The 20096-nt window shown below is 35.8% G+C and overlaps 1 protein-coding gene across 3 annotated transcripts in view; it reads right to left on the minus strand.

Annotated features, from left to right (window-relative positions):
• Positions 1-20096, minus strand: part of slc6a9 (solute carrier family 6 member 9) — a 192117-nt gene that overhangs the window by 68959 nt on the left and 103062 nt on the right. Inside the window, exon 1 of one of the 3 annotated variants that reach the window (XM_030159837.1) lies at positions 9112-9117. The exons of the other annotated variants lie outside the window; for them this stretch is intronic. The gene's annotated coding sequence lies outside the window, so the exon portion shown is untranslated. Of the gene's footprint in view, positions 1-9111; positions 9118-20096 lie in introns of those variants that run through there. 3 annotated transcript variants of the gene reach the window in all.

A 20096-nucleotide genomic window follows, 5' to 3' on the forward strand; every position in this document is an offset into this window, starting at 1 on the left:
CCCGACATCCTGACCTACTGAGCGTTCTGCGATAAATGAACGGTGGCCGTTCCGTAGACCTACTCGTAGCTTGTCGCGATCAGCGTCTGGCGCGTTTGTTTCAGTGCATTGTTAAAATTTATGTGTACTCGATGGCAATCACGCTGGCGGTATAACGGTCGGGAAATCAATGGTATAAGTGTTGTTTGTGCATGGAACTGGGTTGGCGGATGGCGATAGGCGGAAATGGCGGTAGCTAATGGAATAATGCATTGGGGATTTTTGTGCAATGGTTTTGGTCGGCGGTGAGCGAAAATGGCGGTATAACGGCGGGCGGTTTAACGAGAGTAGACTGTACATCTTATTCTTATTCTAGGAAATGTTACTGTACTTTTAGAGTGTTAGCACCTTCTTTATGTACTTGGCTGTAACCGTTCAGTCAGAGTAAACTTTCCTATATCTGTCATGTCTAACGGTTTTCTTCCAGTGTATCAGTACTTTGTAATCTATGTGATGTTTTATTATGTTGGTCGTTTGTCCAGGACAACAAATGGAAATTAGGTTTTCTGCTAAATCTGGTTGCATGCATCTTGTTCTTTCCAGCTAATGCCAATACACACTGTCCTGTAACTAAACAAATAAATACAAATACAAATTTACAATTTACTGCATGTTATAATTCTGCTAAAACAGCTTCTTCTCCAGCTTCTACTACAGGTGGGAGTGAAATTACCGTAATGAACCAATAAAGCCTATAAAGCGCAATGTCTCAGGTTTCAGAAACTGCTGGAATTTTCCCAATTGCATAAATGGTGAATGAGTTACAGCCATCCAAACTGCATATGCACAGGGTGTGTCAGCGAGGACACGTCAGGTTTGAAAGAGTTAAAAGCATTATTTGCATTGAAAGAAGTAAAGTAAAAACAAACAAAAAGGCTAATTTTCCCACATATTTCTATTTTTCTGTATCATCAACATCACAGATTAAGCTGTTATGGATGTATGATTCATGCATGATTCTAACGATAATAAATAAAACATAAAACAGATACTTTATAAGTGTATATGTTGGTAAAATGTTTTCCCTTGAAGCAATTCTTGCAAAGGATTTCATTTACTGTCTCACTGTTGGAAATATCAAAAACACATATTTGTGCTCAGCATTAAAGTGTGCTACTATTATTACTGAAATAAATAAATAAATAAATAAATAAATATCAGTGACCTCATCTGTCCTTTTTGACCTGGAGACGTGAAAAAAGTGAGACCCGCAAAAGTCATGGTATCGTAGACACACTGATGAAAAAAATATTGATGTACAAATTCACCAATACAGTTTCATTATGAAAAAAGTTCGACTGATATGGGATTTTCTAAGGCCGATGCTGATTTTTTTTTTTTTTTAAATTTGGTCAGCCGATAGCCAGTATCTACAGCCAATTTCTGAAGCTGATATTTTCAAGCACATTAACCGTAAAATACAATTGAAACACTCAGATAATTAAGATTTTTATGCAGCAATATAAATGAAATTATTAATACATGTACACATTGTACTCTTTTAAGAATTACTGAACTTTAAGTGCTGCCCACACAGGTGTCTGATCAAAAATCTTATAACATTTTTACTACTGATCAAATATCGGCTTTCAAAAAAATATTAAGGCAGATGGCCGAAAAAATCAATATAATGGCCTGAGAAATCAGCCGGACGATATATCAGTCTACCTCTAATTATAAGCACAGAACTGTCAACTGTTTATAATAATTTTTTATTAAAAGCATTATTTTGTACTGTGCACATTTTATAAAAGAAGTAAAGCAGAAACAAACGAAAAATGCCAGTTTTCCTATATATTAGTAGTTTTCTGTATCACAGATCGTCCACATAATTAAGCTGTTATTGAAGTATGACTAATACATGATTCTAATTGTAATAAATAAAACATAAATTAGATGCTTTATAAGTGAAGCAATTCTTGCAAATGATTTCATTTATCGTCTCACTGTTGGAAAAATCCAAAACAAATATTTGCTGTCAGCATTAAAGTGTGCTACTATTATTATTGAAATAAATAAATAAATATCAGTGACCTCAAGTCCCTCATAAATGATGCATCTGTCCTTTTGGACCTGGAGACGTGAAAAAAAGTGAGACCCACAAAAGTCATGGTATCGTAGGCACACTGATAAAAAAAAAAAATACTGATGTACAAATTTGCCTGTACGATTTTACTATAAATAACAGTCGACTGATATATCTAAGGCCGATGCTGATTTTTTTTTTTAAATTTGGTCATCTGATGGTCGAGATCTACAACCAATTTTTGAAGCTGATATTTTATAGCACATTAACCGTATAATACATTTGAAACACTCAGAAAATTAAGATTTTTATGCAGCAATATAAATGAAATTATTAATACATGTACACATCGTTGTCTTTTAAGAATTACTGAACTTCAAGTGCTGCCCACACAGGTGTCTGATCAAATATCTTATAACAGGTTTACTACTGATCAAATATCGGCTTTCAAAAAAAAAATTAAGGCCAATGGCCAATATTGGAAAAAATCAATGTATCAGCCGGCCGATATATCGGTCTACCTCTAATTATAAACACAGAACTCTCAACTGTCAACACAACTGTTCATATAAGATTTGTTAAAAGGATAATTTTAGATTGTGCACATTTTATATAAAAGAAAAAGGCAAATTTTCCTACATATTTCTACTTTTCTATATCATCAACATCACAGATCATGAATATAATTAAGTTGTTATGGATGTATGACTCACGCAGGATTCTAACTATAATAAATAAAACATAAAACACGTGTTTTAGAAGCAATTCTTGCAAAGATTTAATTTATGGTCTCACTGTTGGAAAAATCCAGAACAAATATTTGCTCTCAGCATTAAAGTGTGCTACTATTATTGTTGAAATAAATAAATATCAGTGTCCTCAAGTCCCTCATAAATGAGGCATCTGTCCTTTTTGACCTGGAGACGTGAAAAAAAAGCGAGACCCACAAAACTCATACTATTGTAGGCACACTGTTAAAAAAAAAAAAAAAAAAAGATATATATTGTGTTGTAATTGCACAAAGAAGCTGCAGGCCACAAAGTCCTGGGAATAACTTGTTCACACAAAACACACACACTCAAACACAAAACACAGCATTTCGTCTCCCAGATGAACCCACTACTTCCGCAGCAGAGTGAGACATCGTGTTCATCAGCAAAACAATGTCAAAAGTAAAAGAACTATAAACAACCTCCACATTTTGCCCCCTTGGTGCTGTGGTTCAACTTTGAGGCTGCGCCAAGCGTGACTAATGAGAGACGGGAAAAAAAAAAAAAAAAAATTGGACAGCAAAATAGCAACAAGCACAGAAAACAAACAGCCGCCATATTTTCCCTACAGCTCCGTAGTTTGTCTTTGAGTCTGGCTGTGCTTGCATGTTCCGAGGGCAAAATAAAGAGCATCCTTGACCTTCTTTTGTGCAGGAGTGGAGGCGGCTGCAGGTGGGATAGACAGGAAGATCAGCAAACACGAGTGTTGTTGATGAGGAAACACTCAAACCGAACCCACGGTCACAGCGGTGCGCGTGGCGAAACCCCCAGCGGGAGAGTCCAGCGCCCAGCGGGTCGCGCGGTACGACGTCTCGGTCTGGAGTTGACTTTGGACGCAGAAGGAAGCGTCGTGGACAGAAACAAAGGGTGCAGCTGTGTGTGTTCTTGTTGCATCCCGTCGCCGTGCATTCGTCTTCCCCGTCAGAGACCAGGTGTGTGCTTTGAGACGACGCACGCATAAAAGGAATAAACAAAGGTTGGCTCAGGTGTGAGAACCTGGTGCATGAAACTAAACATTACGCCAGTGGTTCCCAACCTTTTTTAGCTCGTTTTTTTTTTTTTTTTTTTTTTACCAAAATATATTTGTTTTTGATCATGTAATAGTTTGTCATGCAGTCATGTAGATGTTCATAAAAGCTCAAATTAAAGTTGAGAGTTATTAACCCTTTCATGCACGAATTATGAGAACCTTAATCAAAATTTTTTCCTGAGTGTTTTTATTCCTCTTCAGGTATGAAAAAAACAATGCGAAACAAATAACAAATAAATAAACAAATAAAAAAAAAATAATTTAAATTTTTTTTAAAAAATACATACAAAAAATAATCATGAAAAAAAAATCTTAAGAACCTATTTTTCATGAAGTTGCAAAAATGTCCACTCAGCTGGACACCACACATTTCATTTTTGACGCACAGATACATGTATTTACTGATAAACTGCGTGAAAACTATGGAGAGGGCTTGTGATTCTGGGGGTTTATGCTCAGGAGAGATCTACATAATGTTGCCAATTCATGTCAGAAAAGATATGTAGTGTCTTAAAACTTTAATAAAGATATGTGTAAAAACAAAAAAAAAAACAAAAAAAAAAACAAAACCAATGAATATACAAGAGAACAGCTGTAGAAGAGCTGTCCACTGGAGTGACCACTGTGCATGAAAGGGTTAAATCAAAAACAGAGAAAACTGAAGAAAAAGTGACTTTTTTAGCAAAATCTATCATTAACTGAACATAAAACAAGTGTGTCCATCCACTGTCAGTTTTCCAACACCATAGCTTTTACTGGTGAATCAATGCTGTAGAAGAAAAGACGACAAACTGTATTTTACACCAATTATTTACATGGATTAGTGCTGTGGTTTCCAACCTTTTTTGGCTCGTGGCCCCATTTTAACATCACAAATTTCTGGCGACCCCAGACATTCAAAACTGAGACTTTTTTTTTTTTTCTTTTGCTAAAATGTATTTGTTTTTGATCATGTAATAGTTTGTCATGTAGTCATGTAGATGTTCATACAAGCTCAAATTAAAGTTGAGAGTTATGTCAAAAACAGAGAAAACTGAAGAAAAAGTGACTTTTTCAGCAAAATCTATCATTAACTGAACATAAAACAAGTGTGTCCATCCACTGTCAGTGATCCAACACCATAGGTTTTACTGGTGAATTGATGTTGTAGAAGAAAAGACGACAAACTGTATTTTACACCAATTATTTACATGGATTAGTGCTGTGGTTTCCAACCTTTTTTGGCTCGTGGCCCCATTTTAACATCACAAATTTCTGGCGACCCCAGACATTCAAAACTGAGACTTTTTTTTTTTTTCTTTTGCTAAAATGTATTTGTTTTTGATCATGTAATAGTTTGTCATGTAGTCATGTAGATGTTCATAAAAGCTCAAATTAAAGTTGAGAGTTATTATGTCAAAAACAGAGAAAACTGAAGAAAAAGTGACTTTTTCAGCAAAATCTATCATTAACTGAACATAAAACAAGTGTGTCCATCCACTGTCAGTGATCCAACACCATGGGTTTTACTGTTGAATCAATGTTGTAGAAGAAAAGACGACAAACTGTATTTGGTTTCCAACCTTTTTTGGTCTCGTGACCCTATTTTAACATCACAAATTTCTGGCGACCCCAGACAGATGTTCATAAAAGCTCAAATTAAAGTTGATGGTTATCCTACTATAACGGACATTCTGCGTCCGACGCGTGTTCGGATGTTTGTCCCGATGTTGCAGCACGGGAGGGCGCTATTGTACAATGGCACCACGGGTACAATGCTGCTAGTGTGAACTTGTAGCTGCCCATTTGGAGACAGATCAACAGTAACAACACAAGAAGAGCTTTTCACTTCATGAAATAGAGCATCTGAGGTAGAATATCCACTGCAAAATGTAGAGCACAGGTGTCAAACATGCGGCCCAGGGGCCAAATTCAGCCCGTCAAAGGGTCCAGTCCGGCCCTTGGGATGAATTTGTGAAATGCAAAAATTACACTAAGATATTAACAATCCTTATAGTTCAGGTTCCACATTCAGACCAATTCAATCTAAACTGGGCAGGATTAATAAAATACTATCATAATAACATAGAAATAATGACAACTCCAAATTTTTCTCTTTGTAAATGTAAATATTTTCATGTATTTACACTAAAACAAAGTATAACTTCACAAAAAATGTGAATAACCTGAACAAATATGAACAACCTGAAATGTCTTAAGAGAAGTAAGTACAATTTTAACAATATTCTGTCTGTTATTAAATGTTTGTGTATTTGTAGATCCACTGTGATCTGTAAGTTCTAATGTACATGTGTAAATGATAAACTGAAGCTGCATATTGTTAAAATTATACTTATTTTTTTCAGTTTGTTTATGTTATTCACATCTTTTGAAAGGATAGTTTGTAGATGTAAACCTTTTCATAATGTAAATTTATTTTTTCCGCTCTAAAACACAGGGAAAAGTTTGGAGTTGACATTATTTATTATATATTATTATGTTATTATTTTACTGGTTCGGCCCACTGCAGATCAAATTTAGCTGAAAGTGGCCCCTGAACTAAAATGAGTTTGACACCCCTGATGTAGAGGATAAAAAGATGCACTCATGTTGTCCTAGAAATGACTAATAGCTCAAGTAAGATTTTGATTTTTGCAGTGAAATATGTATATCAGATGTAGTAGTTTCACTTGGAAACCACTGAAGGTCAACGCAGACCGGATCTGTCTGCATCTTCGTATCGGATGAACCCCCCCACCACCACCACCACCCCCCGGCAAAAACTGAACTTTATGTTTTTCATGACATCGCTCGCTCCCTTGACTGACCCCGATGTCTGCCCGTCTCTGCCCAGGTGTTGTAGCCTGTGGTGTTGGCTCCTGGGAGCCCCCCCCGGTCGGTCAGTCAGACAGACAGACTGACAGACACCCTACTCTCCATATCCTTCCATCACGTGCGTCTCAGGGACCATCTGGGCTTTACATAAGACCACACATGCCCCCTCCCCTCCCTGCCTCTGCTTCTATTTACTTTAGCAACTTTTCCCCTTTTTCCACGGTCTGTGTTGAGTCGCAGAGTAGATCTGGTCAGACAGTTTTTTTTTTTGTTTTTTTTTTCAGCAGCTGTACATAATGTATGTTATCAAAGCTGTCATTCAGTGTCAAGTAGTGATGTTTCACACAAACGCTGATGTTTAAATTGGTATTTGTCTAGTCTCCACACCTGACATTTTGCATCATTTGGCATTTTGCATTTGACGGTTTTGAAATGAAAAGCGAAATACAATGACAGATCCAGTGATTAGAAGACTGAACAAAAGAAAACAAAAAAAATATGTAACATTTATGTCTTGGATCTTAACCCATAAAGACCCAGTGCTACTTTGGTGGCACTTGCCAAATGGATTTTTCTCTACGTTTAACCTTTTTATAAGTAATTTATCACCATTTAATATAATGTTATCCTCTGTATTTTGTGTTTTTTCAGTTTTTCTTATATTTAATTCACTGATCATGTAGATGTTCATAAAAGCTCAGATTAAAGTTGAAGGTTATTAAATCAAAAACAGACAAAACTGAAGAAAAAGTGACTTTTAGAGCATAGATATCAATAACTGATCATAAAAACAAGTGCCCCAAACATCCACCAATAACTAAAAGCATGTAATGATCTAAAATGTCTAATACCTGTTAATCCACTAATCTTACTAATACATGTAAATAATTAGTGTAAAATACAGTTTATCATCTTTTCATGGTCATCAGATATGACCCATTTGGATGTTCAGAGGCTCCGTAGTTACCATGGAAACACCATCATCTTCTACAGCATTGATCCACCAGTAAAACTAAGTGGATGGACACACTGGGTTTATGTTCAGTTAATGATATCTTTGCAGAAAAAAAAAAACACTTTTTCTTCACTTTTCTCTGTTTTGATATGATGACCTTTAAATTTACTGTGAGTTTTCCCGAACATCTAAATTTAAAGATTAAAAAAGTGACTTTTACAGTAAAATATATCATTAACTGAACATAAAACCCAGTGTTTCCATCCACTGTCATTGATCCAACTCCATGGGTTTTACTGGTGAATCAATGTTATAGAAGATGACGGTGTTTCCACTAGGGATGTCCCGATCTGATCTACAGATTGGTATCGGCTGCCGATCTGGCATTTTTTAGAAGATCAGATCGGATTTAGTCACGAGATCAGGCCAATCCGAGAAGGGGGAGGGGCAAAAGTCCAGGCCCCTCAAATTAAAGTTTTCGGACATAGGGAAAAGCTGCACAACAGTGGGAGGCTTAGACGATTTACTAAAGCGTCTATAAGTTTCACTTTCACTCTGCAGTTGTACTCATTCTGAGGTCCGGTGTGATGCACAATTCTGGTTTTTTTTCAATCCGCGGGGCTTTTGTGGAATTATTTGACCTGACCCAACCCGCTCCGCAAATAAACTGACAATCTTTCGACCCACCCCAACCCGACCTGTGAGTTTCTCGCTTCACATCACTAACCCACGGTACTGAACGCATCCCCATAAAATACATGGACAGACCTGACCATAGACATGCTACAGCAGTGTCAAATATAAGGTTCTAATTTGTCCCACAGTATGAATTTGGAAAGTGCAAAAATTATACTAAAGTTAGTACGAGTCAAAGGTGTCATAGTTGTTTTAGTTCAGGTTCCACATTCAGCCCAGTTGTGATCTACAGTAAAATAATAGTATAACAACCTATAAATAATGACTCCAAATTTAAATCAAAATTTCATTGTAAAAAGTTCATATCGGATCGGTATTGGATTGGTATTAGCAAAACTAATCCCCCCCAAAAAACTGGATCGGCTCGGAAGCAAAAAAAATCCAGATCGGGACATCACTGGTTTCCATGGTAACTACGGAGCCTCTGAACGTCCAAATAGATCATATCTGATGACCATGAAAAGACAACAAACTGCATTTTACACCAATTATTTACATGTATTGATCAGATTAGTGGATCAGTAGCTGTTTGGGTCTTTGTGGGTTAAACACACTTTATCTCTAAAATCCAATCTTCATTACATTAAAGTTCATCCTTTGTTTCTTAACCCTTTCATGCATAGTGGTTAACTACAGTGGACAGCTGTTCAAAGGTGTTCTCTTGTATATTTATGGATTTTTGTTGGTTTATTTCCATTTCAGCCAACACAGTGAACACTTATGCATCATCCCATACACTGTAATTCACACCATTACTGTAAATTTGCTGTTCTAGATAAACCTGATCTGCAGAAACATGTTTGAGTGTAAAAAAAAATTCTAATTGTTATTAGACTGTAATTAACTGTTGGTTTGTTTTGTTTTGTTTTTTAACAAAAAGGTTGTTTGTTTTTTTTGGCAAATGATCTCCATGCAGGTATGTTAAAATGTGAGAAAACATCAGATTAGCAGTATTAATGTTTTTATTTCATAGTTTTTATGCAGTATATCAGTAAATACATGTTTCTGTGCTTCTAAAATTAAATGCATGGTGTCCAGCTGAGTGGATATTTTTGTAACGCCCTGAAAAACAGGTTCATAAAAAATGCAATCACATTGTTTGTTTGTTTTTTCATGCAAGGAAAAAAAATCTTGATTAAGCTTCTCATAACTAATGCATGAAAGGGTTAAAATCAAACATTTCCTGGATCTACCGTCGCTATAAATCAATCACAAAACAAACAAGGTACACGGTGATCCTAGTTGAAAATTCTGCAGCTCTATCCTCAGGTCTGATTCCTGCAGTTTTCCGAACAGCTCTCTCTGCTAAGCACATCTCAGAAATACTGCCAGCTCAGTGTCTCCAAGATGTGAATGCAGAGAGAAATGCTGATCTACGTTGTACCGGCTCAGACTGGAGGTGGCATAAGGTGGGATCAGTCTGATTTATCCAAAAATAAATCACTCTCCACACAAGCAGCTGAGGAGAATAAACGCTTCACCCCATGTAGGTGAAGAGCCTGTTATTGTCGTTCAACTGGGCTGCGTGATCTCGACGACTGCAGAGCTGTTGTCGTATACCTCCCAGGTAAATGTGAGACAATGTAGGAATGTCAAACCGGGGATTACTGAAAGAAAGTCAGGGTTGTATCATCCCTCAAAAGCGTAGGTAAGAATAGAATTTAGGTTCTTATATTTCAACACACTGTTTATCAAACACTCTGACCGCACACAGTATATCAAGTAGCACTACACTGTGAAATCTAATAACCTCACAGCTCAGCAAAGTTAAATCAAACCTGAATCACCCAGTGGAAAATGTCAGAGTGGCATTATTTTGTAAAACAGCCATAAACGTAATATGAAGTTATGAGTTCGGTCGAGGGCACAACAATTCATCGAAATATTATCAAAACAAAGAAAGTAAAGTCTTGCCTTCTAGTGAGCCTCATGGAACGTATGAATGGTATTTAATAATGAAAGTCAGAATTATTTACACCACAGGTGTCAAACATGCAGCCCGGGGGCCAAAACTGGCCCACCGAAGGGTCCAATCCAGCCCGGGATGAATTTGTGAAATGCAAAAATTATACTGAATATATTAACAATCAATGATGTAAAAATCATTTTAGGTCAATTTAACCTAAAGTGGGTCAGACCAGTAAAATACTATTATAATAACCTATAAATAATGAAAAACACATTTTTTCCTCTTTGTTTTAGTGTTAAAAAAAAAAAAAAAAAGTCAAATACACAAAAATGTTTACATTTAGACTATATTTTTTTTACAAAAAATATGAACAACCAGAACAAATATGAACAACCTGAAATGTCTTAAGAGAAGTATGTAGAATTTTAATAATATTCTACCTGTTATTAAATGTTTTGTGCGTTTGTAGATCCACTGTGATCTGTAAGTTATCATGCACATGTATAAATGATAAATTGAGGCAGAATATTGTTAAAATTGCACTTATTTCTCTTTAGAATTTTCAGGTTGTTCATATTTGTTCATGTTATGTTTGAGTACAGTTCGTAGATGTAAACATTTTCATTACGGAATTGGACTTTTTTCACTCAAAAACAGAGAATACTTTGGAGTTTACATTATTTATATTTTTTTATCCTGTTATTTTATTATTTTACTGGTCCGGCCCACTTTAGATCATATTAGACTGTATGTGGCCCCTGAATTAAAATGAGTTTGACACCCCTGATTTACACTATTTGCACATACTGTATGATATGTGTCACTTTAACCCTTATTATTTTTGGTAATTTCCGAATACATTACAAGACAGTGACAGCAACAGTTCCAGTGAGGTCAGTGAGTCAACAATCTTAGGTCCAGTGTGGTCTCCAGGGTCTGTAAGGTCCACCTCTGCATGAACATGAGTGTACCTGCTTTGTTTGGTACCATGAAGTAATGGTACTAAAGTAAGGAATGATGTTCAAAGGATGTGGACAGGGGTCTGGATCAGCACTTATGTTGGTCTAATACAAATATACAAATCGGCTAAAATTTACTTAGGGGGTCAAACGAATGGCCATTTTTGTAAAAAAAAAAAAAAAAAAAAAAAAAAGTTGTAAGAAATGCATAGAACTGTGTTGAAAAAATGCTAATACATTTGTGCACAGACTACTGATATTATTTGACAGTAGAAGCTATATTTTCAGAAATATTGGATTTGGAATAGCATGTGTATGTGAAAACTTTTGCTGGTGGATGGACGTGACATTACCCATGATGCTCTGGTCAGTACCAGTACTTTATTAGTAATAAACTTATATACTTACTATTGCTAATTCTCCTCTTATTCATAAATGTTAGTATTGTGGATCTAAAACAATAACAGCTGACACAAAAACACAAAATGTGGCAGTGGACGGATGTGACATGGTTGTTACAGATCCCATCATACTGATGCTCTGCAGCCATGTCACCGTTTCCACAAATGATCCCTGTGCAAAAACTAGGATCAAAATTATTTATTGTATAGTTTATCATCATACTAAAGAGTAAATAACAATATAGAATTGTTATTTCTTAATAAAAATGCTTATTATTAGAAAACTGTTGATTTAAAAAGTGACGTGTGACATTCTTGCACTTCAAAAATTCTATGCATAATCAAATATTTTAATGTGCGCTGCTTTTATTTTTATTTTTATTTTATTGTATTTCTCTCAAATTTCATCTTATTTCTTGCACTTCAAAAATTCTATGCAAAATCAAATATTTTAATGTGCGCTGTTTTTATATTTATTTTTATTGTATTGTATTTCTAATCAAATCTTAATGTATTTTAATATTGTATTTTTTTCAATCAATGCGAAGCACTTTGGGCTACAATTTCTGTATGAAAGGTGCTATACAAATAAAGTTTATTATTATTATTATTATTATTATTATTATTATTATTATTATTATTATTATTATTATTCATGTATGTATTGGTGTAACATAAGCAGGATGGATCAGCACAATTCTCCATATTGCAACCTATAAAAATAAAACGTGATATGTAGGATAGAATCTTGTAAGAAAAACTGGGGAATGTAAAAGAATAAAATATTTGTTTTTCAGGTAAATTCACTTAAAATATAGCTTGGCCATTTGTGACATAAAAATACAGCATTAATTGTGATGAAATTGGACATTTTTGACCTGAAAACATAGTTCATATGACCATCAACATGTTGCAACAGAACTGAAATCCTGTAAATTTGCATAACTTGCATTTACAAACACAAAGTTCCTTTGGGGATTCACTTCTATTGATTTCTTATGCACAAAGACAGAAATAAGAGCTCTAAGCAAATTTTAGCCGAAATATAAATCTTGTTATTTGTGGCCCATTTTGTGGCAATAAAAACAAAAGCTACATTCAGACACCTCTGCTGAGGTTCCAAGACTGGGGAACAATGTGACGTGTAAACACTGCAGACCACTGATTGGTCAGAGAGTTGTCTCTGTGACCCATCCATTTTACAAAAAACAGAAGCAGAAGTTGACAGTAAATATAGTGGTAGGTTAATACACACAATGACAGCCTGCAAAACTACACCATGGTCAGTCAAGGAGATTCAGTCTTTGGTGGCTGACGTTTGTCGCATTTCAATGACGTAAAGTTCGGATAAATGCGACCTGGCCGTTCAGACTGAAATCACGTTGCAAAATATCAGATACATATCAGATTTAGGACCACATATGAAAGTGGTCTGGGTCAGATTTAGGACCACATATGAAAGTGGTCCGGGTCAGATTTAGGACCACATATGAAAGTGGCCTGGGTTGGATTTGAAAAAAAAAAAAAATCAGATTTGAGCTGTTCAAACTGTCTTTAACTGACTGGATGCAGGTCAGATGTGGGCAAAAAAATCGTATTTGGGTAGGACTAGAAGTACGTGCGCTCAATATCAGACCGATACCCGATACAACACACAACACTTTTAAAACTCACTTAAAACAGTTTCTCCTAGAAAACCAGAGGTGCACTCATTTTTAATGAACAAACATTTCATCACCCATACACTTTCTCTGTTTAGTTATATATAAGTATAGAGGTAAATAAACACGTTAATGCCCCTGTGATCATACTATGTCTATTTGTTTTTTGTTTATTTATTTGTTTGTGTGTTTTGATGATGCCTATGTCATCATTATTTGTATTTTTTATTTATTTATTTATTTATTTTTAATTTATAGCGAACGAGTAATGTACTAATGTTGGCAGATGAAAAATAGTTCTTTTTGCTAATTCTGGCATATTTACATAGGTGTATTTTTTTTTATACAGCAATGTTCATAAATGTGCATGGTCCCTATTAAATAAACTATCCATCCATCCATCCATCCATTATATTCCGCTTTATCCGGGGCCGGATCACAGGGGTAACAGTCTAAGCAGGGACGCCCAGACTTCCCTCTCCCCAGACACCTCCTCCAGGATAAATAAACCAGTAAATAAAAATAAATAAATACTGGTATCGGTATCAGTGCATCCCTGATAGGGATGGGAATCAATTAGAATTTAACAATTCTGATTCCATTATCGATTTAGCTTATCGATTCGATTCTCTTATTGATTCTCTTATCGATTCTCACTGGGCGAGGGAATTAAAGTACAAACAGGTGTATTTGCATTAACTGTCTTTTATATTTCCATCTCTAAACAGAAGATATAACATATACAGTATGTACAAATAATAAGAACAGATGACGCCGGGCCTGGTTTGGGGGGGGTGGGGGGCTTCAGTGAAAGTGAAACTAATTCCTCTTTTGCTGCATTTCCACTACGTTGAACCGGTTCGACTCGGCCCTGCTCCTGTTGTTGTGCACCTCATTTCCTTTTCCCTACCTTCGGAAACTTGTATTCGAGGGGATACGACATTTGTTGCCTGTACCAGAACCGGAACTGGGCCCGGATGACGTCCTGCTGCTAAGTAGTGTATCAAATATGTGACATTCCTGTAAATCACAGGTGTCAAACATGCGGCCCGGGGGCCAAAACCGGCCCACCAAAGGCTCCGGTCCGGCCCGTAGGATGAATTTGTGAAATGCAAAAATTACGCTGAAGATATTAACAATCAAGGATGTTACATTTATTTTAGGTCAATTCAATCTAAAGTGTGTCAGACCAGTAAAATACTACCATAATAACCTATAAATAATGAAAAGCATTTTTTCCCCCTTTGTTTTAATGTAACAACAGTAAAATTACACAAGTGTTGACATTTACAGACTAGCCTTTTACAAAAAATATGAATAACCTGAACAAAAATGTCTGAAGTATGTGGAATTTTAATAATCTTCTGCCTGTTATTAAATGTTTTGTGTATTTGTAGATCCACTGTGATCTGTAAGTTGTGATGCATATGTGTAAATGATAAACTAAGGTGTAATATTGTTAAAAATGCAATTATTTTTCTTAAGAACTTTCCAGTTGTTCATATTTGTTCATGTTATGTTCAAGTGCAGTTCGTACATGTAAACATTTTCATTAAGGAATTGTGCTTTTTTTTTTACTCAAAAACATAGCGAAAACATTGGAGTTGACATTATTTATCAGTTCGTATCCTATTATTTATATTATTTTACTGGTCCAGCCCACTTTAGATCATATTATACTGCATGTGGCCCCTGAACTAAAATGAGTTTGACACCCTTGCTGTATATGAATTAGAGGTAAGATCGGGCCTAAAAAATCCAGCCCGACCCGACCCAGGCCCGCGGGTATTAAAGCCCGACCCAGCCCGAGCCCGACCAATTAACTTGATTTGCAGGCCCGAGCCCGAAGCAAACCCGAAATTTCATATTTTATTTGTGAGGACTCGGGAGGAGGAGGGGTGATTTATGATAACAAATTAAAGCCTGTCTTTTGTAACGAAATCTAAGTTAAACAAGACTGTATAAACATTTACATCTTTTATATTTCTGTGTCTGCAGAGGTTACATTAACCGACACTTTTCCATCATTGACGGATTTTTTTAAGAGTTGACGGGAAAAATTTAAGGCCGTCCGTCATTTTGACGGGTTGAAAATTGGGCCATAAACCACAGCAGCAGTACGTCCTTAAGAATCTAGCGCGGCACTTTAAGAGAGAGAGAGAGGCAGAGAGACAAAGAAGAACAATGACAGGTGGATAAACATAAATTTATTAATATATATATATATTAATATCATATATTTATTTTTAAAAAAGTCAGCGAGAGAGAAGCCCGGCCCGACCCGACCCGAACGTAATGATTGACATTTTAGGCCCGGCCCGGCCCGAAATTCAGGTCGGGTCGGGCTCGGACTCGGGCTTGGGCTTAAGATTTTACCTCTAATATGAATCACATGCTGTGGGCAAATGTTTGAGCAGATTGGAGGGATTTCACCCTTTAGAACACAGGTGTCAAACATGCGGCCCAGGGGCCAAATCCGGCCCGCCAAAGGGTCCAGTCCGGCCCTGGGGATGAATTTGTGAAATGCAAAAATTACACTAAGATATTAACAATCCTTTTAGTTCAGGTTCCACATTCAGACCAATTTAATCTCAAGTGGGTCAGTTTGGTAAAATACGATCATCATAACATATAAATAATAACAACTCCAAATTTTTCTTTTTGTAAATGTAAATATTTTCATGTATTTACACTAAAAAAAAAGTATAATTTCGCAAAAAATGTAAATAACCTGAACAAATATGAACAACCTGAAATGTCTTAAGAGAAGTAAGTACAATTTTATCAAGATTCTGTCTGTTAGTAAACATTTTGTGTATTTGTAGATCTACTGTGATCTGTAAGTTCTAATGTACGTGTGTAAATGATAAACTGAGGCAGAATATTGTCAAAATTATACTTATTTTTTCAGTTTGTTCATGTTATTCACATCTTTTGAAAGGATAGTTTGTAGATGTAAACGTTTGTAGATGTAAACGTTTTACTGTAAATTTACTTTTTTCCCTCTAAAACAGAGAAAAGTTTGGAGTTGACATTATTTATAAATTATTATGTTATTATTTTACTGGTTCGGCCCACTTCAGATCCAATTTAGCTGAATGTGGCCCCTGAACTAAAATGAGTTTGACACCCCTGCTTTAGAAGAAATGGAAGCTTTGTCAGTATTCCAGTGGACCTGGTGTCATCTTTTTAGACCGTTTCTGCCTCAACACCATGTTGGCTACGTTCTGACCAAAACAATTCAGCGTACACATCGCGCATGCGCAACAAAGGTGGAATCGATAAACAGAATCGTTAAGCAGGCAGGCAAATGATTCCAAGGAATCGAGCTACTGGGATCTGGTTCTCGAGTCCCATCCCTAATCCTTAATGATTATTTTTTACATTTTTTCAGTGCATTCGAAACTTAAATCTGTGACACATCGCACAATTGTGGCAACATCAAAATAGCGGCGACATATTTTTTGGCTTCTCCTTCATCCCTTGTCCAGTCTGCACACTTTATATGCCTCTGCTATGTTCCCCGTTGATGTGTGGCACTCTCAGCCTCTCTTCTCTCTCCAAATGGAGCACTTCAATTTCACCGACAGGTTGAAAAGACTTTTCCAAAACACACAGCTCACGGTTACACACACTATTCTGCACATGCATTTACATAGACGCAGGATCATTTTGACAGACAGCGGCATGAACCTTTCAACGGGACGTCTCCTGACAGCTGCAGCCGTGGCAGTAAGGGATACTGTCCACTGGAGTGTAACACAGACTGCACATTAGCTTTCAGCTTGGGCTAACACACACACACACACACACACACACACGCACACACACCTTCTGTAATTTCAGTTCTTTTCTTCTCCTATAGAATGTTTAATTTCACTTTTACGCAAACATCAAAAAAATTTAAAAAAGAGACACATTTGCTCAATAACTCGATCCTGCTTCTTTCACTTTTGAGTTTCCCGTCTGTAATTTACATCTCTCTCACACACTCCATTAAGTCATCTTCTGAGCTATAGAAAAAAAAAAAAAAAAAAAAAAAAAAAAAGATGCGTCACAACTTTCCCTACAATTACTGAGAGAAAGCAGTCGGCGGAGTGCAGGGCTCATTCTGCAAAGCCTTGATAATCTTAAATACAGAATGTGGTGCTAATATCATACAACTGCTGACTGCGCGGAACGTTTCCTGTCTGACAGAATTTTATGTAGCGTCGTCTCCTATAGAGCGGCGGCATTTTACTGACAGCTCACTGCTCCTCTCTCAAGGGGAATCTGCCTCTCAATGTGACAATTAAATCACATTATCGTAAATGTATTTAACTCATAAAGACCCAGTGCTACTTTTGTGGCACTTCCCAAATGAATTTTGCTCTCTGTGGCTTCATTCAGACAGCAGGTCTTAATGCACAAATGAGATTTTTTTTGGTGAAATCTGATTTTTTTATGCGCTCGTTCATATTACACATTAAATGCGACTTCAAATCAGTTTTGAGTATGAACTAAATGTGACCCTGAAATAACTCTCAACTTTAATCTGAGTTTTTATGAACATCTACATGACCACTGAATTAAATATAGGAAAACACCCGGTTTTCACTGAATAAACACAAAATACAGAGGATAATGTCAGAATAAATGGTGATAAATCACTTAAGAAAAGTTAAATATAGAGAAAAAAATATGCTGGAACTGCAACAAAAGTAGCACTGGGTCTTTATGGGTTAAATGCGACTTCTAGCAGTTTTGAATATGAATTGAATGCGACCCTGAAATGACCCAAATGTGCCAAAGAAGTCCTGACATAATACATGACCACGCAATCGCATTGCAAAATATCAGATACAGATCGGATTTAGGACCACATACGAAAGTGGCCTGGGTCGGATTGGAAAAAATCGGTTCAAACTGTCTTTAAGAGATCGGATAAAGATCAGATATGGGCAAAAAAGTCGGATTTGGGCCACATTTGCCTGCAGTCTGAATGTAGCCTATTTAACGTTTCTTAAGTGATTTATCATCATATATCATAACATTATCCTCTATAGTTTGCGTTTTTTCAGTCAAAATCAGGTATTTTCTTTTCTTACTTTACTGATCATGTACTATGTTTTTCTCCTTTATATTTTTCTTTCACAGATGAACAAACAAATAACATTACCCCAATCATGGCAGAAAAATATAAATCCACATATACAGAAAATACATATTTACAAATAATTACCATAAAATTGAAGATTTTCTAGATAAACAGAAATAGTAAATAAAATAAATAAATAAAACTAAATAAATAAAATAAAATAAAATAAAATAAAATGACACTACAGGGTGGGGAAGCAAAATTTACAATATTTTGAGGCAGGGATTGAAGGACAGTGTATGACCAATTAGTTTATTGAAAGTCATGAGAATTTATTTGCCACAAGAAAATGTACATAATAGAAAATGTTTTTATTCTATGTGTCCTCCTTCTTTCTCAATAACTGCCTTCACACGCTTCCTGAAACTTGCGCAAGTGTTCCTCAAATATTCAGGTGACAACTTCTCCCATTCTTCTTTAATAGTATCTTCCAGACTTTCTCGTAATAGTTTTGCTCATAGTCATTCTCTTCTTTCCATTATAAACAGTCTTTATGGACACTCCAACTATTTTTGAAATCTCCTTTGGTGTGACGAGTGCATTCAGCAAATCACACACTCTTTGACGTTTGCTTTCCTGATTACTCATATGGGCAAAAGTTTCTGAAAAGGTATGGATAATAGTGTTAGGTATGATTATGACATCAATATATGTTTGGTTTCAAAACAATTGACAAAGTGCCTGCTGAGAAAAAACAACTACATGTTCATTGTAAATTTTGCTTCCCCACCCTGTACAATTATAAAATTATCAAATCAGACCACAGTATTGTACAACTGTAGTGCAGAACAGGATATCAAGTCATACGGTGCTGTGGTTTTTCAACAAAGCCACATATGGACCCCATAAACAGGCCAATTTCTTGTCCTTCTTTTTAACAATATATATTAGCCTTTCCAAGGCAAGACTAGCAGCCAGTTATTTCATCCACAAACCAACAGAAGGTATGCCCATACTACTGATCATGTACTTTAATCATCATGATGAACTCATATTTAAAGGTTATTATATGAAAAACAGAGAAACATAAGAAAAAAAGTGACTTTTTCAATAAAATCTATCATTAACCCAAAAAGACCCAGAGCTACTTTTGTGTAAGTTTCCAAATGAATCATTGTGTCTATTTAAGCTTTAATTCTTAAGCAATTTATTACCATTTATTATCATATTATCTACTGTATTTTGTATTTTTCACTGTAAATCATATATTTTCCTATATTTAATTTCCTATATTTAATTTAAATGTTCATGAAAACTCAGAGTAAATTTAAAGGCTATCATATCAAAACAGAGAAAACTGAAGAAAAAGTGACTTTTTCTGCAAAGATATCAGTAACTGAACATAAACCCAGTGTCTCCATCCACTGTCATTGATCCAACTCCATGGGTTTTACTGATGAATCAATGTTGTAGAAGATGACAGTGTTTCCACGGTAACCACGAAGCCTCTCAGCATCCAAAGGGGTCATATCTGATGACCACGAAAAGATGTCAAAACTGTAACTTTACACCAATTATTTCAACTTATTGATAGGATTAGTGATTTTAAAGTTATTAAACATTTTAGATCAGTTTATGCGCTAAGGTTGACACTAGATAAATGTAAGAAAAAAAAAAAAAAAAATCAAAATGAGAACTGCAGGGCTGAAAAGCGTGGATTAAGTATACTCACAATTATACTGAGACATGGTTGATTATT

This window comes from Sphaeramia orbicularis, chromosome 17, assembly GCF_902148855.1.
Source record: "Sphaeramia orbicularis chromosome 17, fSphaOr1.1, whole genome shotgun sequence".
Classification (NCBI taxonomy): domain Eukaryota; kingdom Metazoa; phylum Chordata; class Actinopteri; order Kurtiformes; family Apogonidae; genus Sphaeramia; species Sphaeramia orbicularis.